Source organism: Mobula hypostoma, chromosome 8, assembly GCF_963921235.1.
Source record: "Mobula hypostoma chromosome 8, sMobHyp1.1, whole genome shotgun sequence".
Lineage (NCBI taxonomy): Eukaryota > Metazoa > Chordata > Chondrichthyes > Myliobatiformes > Myliobatidae > Mobula > Mobula hypostoma.
The window spans coordinates 127238493-127244492 of NC_086104.1; positions in this window are offsets into that span (position 1 = coordinate 127238493).

Genomic DNA, 6000 nt, shown 5'->3' on the forward strand with positions numbered 1-6000 from the left:
CAGATGTTCTTTTGGCAGGTATTGGCTGCTCCCCAGCTCTGACAAAGGCAATGGTCTGCTTGGAGGGTCGGGACCGCTTCGCCCACTCAACTCCTGCGCTGACGGCTTCAGCGATGGTCTTCAGGATCTGATCATGCCTCCACCTGTACCGTCCCTCACCAAGTGCCCTTGCACAGCTGCTGAGGATGTGCTCCAGGGTTCTTCGCTTGGAGCACAGTGGGCACGCAGATGACTCTGCCTTGCCCCATGTGTGCAGGTTTGATGGGCTTGGAAGCACATTGTACACTGGCTGGATGAGAAATTGGATGCGGTGTGGTTTGGCTTTCCAAAGATCAGCCCAAGTCACCATCCTCTCAACCGCATTCTCCTGTCTTGTCCAAGCTTCCTCTTGCTTCATTCCCACCGCCTTGTAGGCTCTCGTCTCCTCCACTACTGCTCTCACCTCCTCCTGAACTAGACGACACCTTTCCTTCCCTCTGGTGTCCATTTGGGGAGTTGGAAAGGATCCTAGCCCAGCTCGGCCTTGTGTGACGCAGCCTCGCCTCTGCCTCCTGAACAGCTTCCTCTGCCTTCCACTGCCTGCCAGTCCTCACTTGGATCCCTGCTCTAGCCACCTTCGAGTCACTTGAGTCCCTATACTGTAGCACTTCTCTGGCTCTTGTTACCTTGAATTCTTCCTCCAAGGATTTGAAGGGCAGTTGCAGTATGTTGTGGTGTCCATAGAGTGCGATGCTGCTCAGGCTCTTTGGCAGCCCCAGCCATCTCCTGAGGTGGTTGCTAACCCTCTTCTGGAAGGTTTCGACTGTCGAGATCAGAACTGCATAGAAGAGGAAAGGCCACAGGATTCTGGGAAGAATGCCATGCTGATACACCCAGGCTTTAAACTTCCCAGGTAGGCCAGACTTGAATACGGATACGGACTTGTCCACAGATTTCAGCCAGCCATCCAACTCGGTGCAGGTCACCTGAATGGATGTTGTGTCCCTTAAAGAGCTGTCAAAAACTTTGCCTAAGCTCTTGACTGGCTTTTCTGTGATGGTTGGGATGGCTGTGCCTGCGATGCTGAACCGGAACTTGTTCTCCACCTTCCCTTTCCTCAGCACCATCGATCTTGATTTGGCAGGTTTGAAACGCATCCTGGCCCACTCCACCAGCTTTTCGAGCCCTTGCAGAATCCTCCGGCAGCCTGGGACTGATTCTGTGGTGACTGTGAGGTCATCCATGAATGCCCTGATAGGTGGTTGCCGTTGAGTGGAATTCATTCTGGGCCCTCTGCACTCTGGTTCAGCAGACTTAGTGAGCATGTTCATGGCTAGGGAGAACAGTGTCACTGAGATAGTGCACCCTGTGATGATGCTGATCTCTATCTTGTGCCAGATTGATGTAATTGCTCCTGAAGTTGCTGTAATAATCAGCGATAAGGTCTCTGATTCTGCTGGGGATGTGATATTTGGTCAGTGTGAGCTGCACCAGCTTGTGTGGAATGGAGCCATATGCATTTGCCAGGTCGAGCCACAACACTGACAGGTTGCCCTTGTTCTCTCTGGCCTCCCTGATGAGCTGTGTCACCACACCGATGTGCTCCAGACAGTCCGGCATCCCTGAAATGCCACCCTTCTGGACTGATATATCAATACAGGTGTTCTTTGCTAGGTAGGTGCACAGCCGGTTAGAAACTGCACTGAAGAAGACCTTCGCCTCGACACACAGCAGGGAGATGATGTGAAACTGATCTATCTGGGTGGCATTTTCCTCCTTCGGGATCCACACCCCTTCAGCCACTCTCCACTGTTCTGGGATCTTCCCCCTTCTCCAGAAGATTCTCAGGATCTTCCACAGACGCAGCAGGAGTTTGGGGCAGTTCTTGTACACTTTGTACGAGGTGCTGCTCGGTCCTGGAGCCGAGCTTGCCCTTGCTTTGCGGACGACCTCTCTGACTTCCTTTAGCTGCAGCTCTGACATGTCGAACTGCACATCCGGTTCAGTTGGGTCCATTAGGATGTCGCACTCTCCCAACTCCTGCTCTCTTTCAGGATCATTATATACCTTCTTCAGATGTTGGTCTATGTCTTCCTGCGAACAGGCCAGTTTCCCACTGCGCTTCTCCCCCAGCAACTCCTTGGTGAACTTGAAGGGGTTGGCGATAAAGGCAGCACGTTTTCGGGCCCTTTCACGATGCAGCCTCCGATGCCACTCTGCCCGGCGGAGGACTCTGATCTTCTTTCGTAATATGCACATCAGCTGGGCCAAGCCAATGCGCTCCTCTTCTCCTGCCTCCTTGTATTGGGACTTCAGCGCTTTCATCCCCTGCCTGATGTTGTGGATCCTCAATGCTCTTTGGTTCTTTGAGCAAGGTGTTTTGGAGCCTCTCTTCTGCGAACCATTCAGCTGCAATGCTGACAATGATTGTTATCATGGCTTGCAGCTTCCTATCGACCCCTCCCTTCGCCGTTGCCTCCAGAATTTGGTTGACATATTCATCAAACTGCTTCCACAGTGAAGTCATGTTAGCTGCAGGCCATTGGATCAGCCTCCTGTTAGACTTGATGTTAGAGGGATTAGTTTGCTAACATGAGAAAAATGATTCTGCTTTAAATGTTTATTTAACTTTAAACCTAGTTTACACAGTACCTGTACATTGCTCAGCAGCCTTGATTTTAATGTGATCCTTGAGTTTGATGGTTTTCAGCAAGAGTTGAAATATCTAACAAAAGCCTCAAGTCCCCACGTGTAACAATGTACAAGCGGTTTCTGTTTTTTTTTCTGAGTATGTGATTCTGCACTGAAGCCTCTTTCAACAAGGTAGGAGAATGGAAATGCAATGAAGAGCTGTTTGGCTCTTGTCCGAAGACCAAGCAGATATGTCAGTATAACCACATACCACAAAAGTCAGCATTTTGTTGGTAAGGTTGATGAGATTGCCAGGTTTCGGATGCATTGTGACAACGAGTGCTCACCACCTGCAGAGATGTGGTTCTTCCTGTGTTCCAGGGCTCGTCCTCTTTTTATGGAAGTACCAGCTCTAGTAACGGTCCGTCAGATCTCAAGCCTCGGTTTAGGGTACCGCTTACTGCTCCCCCGCAAGAATCCCGAATGCCCCCCGAAGACTTCTATCCCCCCCCTAACGCCCCTTTAGGACATGTAATCGCTCACTTGGTGGTGGGGGCAGTACCATCCCCGTTGGGAATCACTGATCTAGTTTTCCTTCCATTTTTCTATCATAAAATGCCTTAGAGTTTCCTAAATATCTTAAATGTCTCTACCACCACCCCTGGCAGATCATTGCACTCACCCATCACCCTCTGTGTAAAACAAACAAAAAAACAAACAAACAAAACCCTACCATTGACATCCCCCTATACTTTTCTCCAACCGCCTTAAAATTAGCTATTGCAGCCCTGGGGAAAATCTCTCTGGTTGTCCACTCTATCTGTACTTCTTATCTTATATACCTCTATCAATTCACTTCTCACTCCAAAGAGAAAAGCACTAGCTCACTCAATCTATCCTCATAAGATGCAGCCTCCTAGTAAATCTCTGTGCTCTGCTCTAAACATGCGAAAGGGAGTGTAAATGGACTGCCAGATGAACTGCAGTAAGGATATTCCCAGTGGTGGAGAGTCTGGAACTCGAAGTTCACAGTCCAGGGATAAGGGAAAGCCATTTAAAATTCAAATCTGGAGAAGTTTCTTATCCCAAATAGAGGTGAACATTTGGCCCATTGAGTCTGCTCCGCCATTTCATCATGGCTGATCCATTTTCCCTCTCAGGCCTAATTTCCTGCCTTCTCCCTGTATCTCTTCATGCCCTGACTAATCAAGAATCTATTAACCTCTGCCTCAAATATACCCAATGACTTGTCCTCCACAGTTGCCTGGGGCAACAAGTTCCACAGATTCTTCACTCTTTGGCTAAAGAAATTCCTCCCCATCTCCATTCTAAATGGGCGTCCCTCTATTCTGAGGCTGTGTCCTCTGGTCTTAGACTCCCTCAGCAGAGGAAACATCCTCTTCAAGTATATTCTTTCAAGGCCTTTCAACGTTCAATAGGTTTCAATGAGATCCTTCTCATTATTCTGAATTCCAGTGAGTACAGGTCCAAAGCCCTCGTATGATGAGCCTTTTGATCCTGGAATAATTTTCATGAACCTCCTTTAAACCCCCTCCAATGTTAGCACAACCTTTCTTAGATAAGTGACCCAAATCTGTTCCCAATAATCCACGAGGCCTCACCAGTGCCTCATAAAACCTCAGTATTACATCCTTGCTTTTATATTCTAGACCTCTTGAAATGAATGCTAACATTGCATTTACCTTCCTCACACAGACTCAACCTTCAAATTAACCTTTAAGGAAGCCTGCACGACGACTCCCAAGTCCCTTTGTAACTCATATTTTTGAATTTCCTCTCCATTTAGAAAATTCTGTTTTTATTTCTTCTACCAAAGTGTGTGACCATACACTTCCTGACACTGTATTCCATCTGCCACTTCTTTGCCCATTCTCTTAATCTGTCTAAGTCCTTCCATTGTTTTCCTCGATACTACCTGCCCTCTGCCTATCTTCATATTGGCCATAAACTTGGCCACAAAGCCATCAACTCCATCATCCAAATCATTGACATATAACATAAAAAGAATTGGTCCCAACACAGACCCTTGTGGAACACCACTAGTCACCAGCAGCCAACCACAAAAGGCTCCCTTTATTCCCACTGTTTGCCTCCTGCCAATCAGCCACGTTTTATCCATGCTAGTATCTTTCCTGTAGTATTCTGAATTCTTAACTTGTTAAGCAGCCTCATGTGGCATCTTGTCAAAGGCCTTCTTAAAATCCAAGTACACAATACCAACCAATTCTCCTTTGTCTTTGTTGCTTGTAATTTCCTCAAAGAATTCCAACAAGTTTGTCAGGCAAGATTTTCCCTTGAAGAAACCATGCTGACTACCGCCTACTTTATCAAGTACCTCTAAGTACTCGGAAGCTGCATCCTTAACGATTGATTCCCACATCTTCCCAACCACTGAGGTTAGGCTAACTGCCTCTCTCCCTTCTTGAAAAATGGAGTGACATTTGCAATTTTCCAGTCCTCTGGAACCATTCCAGAATCCATTGATTCTTGAAAGATCATTTCTAATGCCTCCACAATCTCTTTGGCCACCTCCTTCAGAACACTGGGGTGTAGACCATCTGGTCCAGGTGACTTATCTACTTTCACACCTTTCAGTATTCCAAGCACCTTCTCCCTAGTATTGGCAACTTCACTCTCTCCTGTCCCCTGACACTCTCAAGATGTTGGCATACTTCTAGTGCCTTGCACAGTAACAACTGATGCAGAATATCTATTTAGTTCCTCCACCATGTCCTTGTCATCCATTGCTCTCCAGCATCATTTTCCAGCGGTCTGTTGTCTACTCTCACCTCTCTTTTACACTTTATATCTCAGAAGGATCTTTTGTTATCCTCTTCAATATTATTGGCTAGCTACCCTTTATATTCCATCTTTTCCTTCTTTATGAGTTTTTTAGTTGCCTTATGTTGGTTTTTGAAAGCTGCCCAGGGATGTCCAAGAAAGGGTAGCACCTCTGGTGGTGAGATTGTTGTGCTCTGCCCATGAGCAGCTTGTCCACCTTTGGACCCCACCTGCAACCCAGCTCTCGCCTGTAGCACCAAGCAACTGTTTGTGGGTGACAATGGCCACACCCCGGTATCCTGCTTTGACAGGTGGACTAAACCAGGATAGGGTAGCCAGAAACCTCCAACGCCAGTGAGGTAGTGATATGTCTACCCCAGCACGTGAAGCCGTTCCGGCGGACTGGGTGGATGAGACCAGCTGCGAGATCCAATGGCCAAGAAGCCAGTGCTGCAACACTTGGTGGAGAGCGAAGGTGTGACAAGGCACAGAAGGTGTCATGTTTATACACTGCAGCTGAGGAAGTCTCCAGTCCTAATGACTTTTTGTACCATTGCACAAAGAATTTTGAGGCCAAGAGAGTGGAAC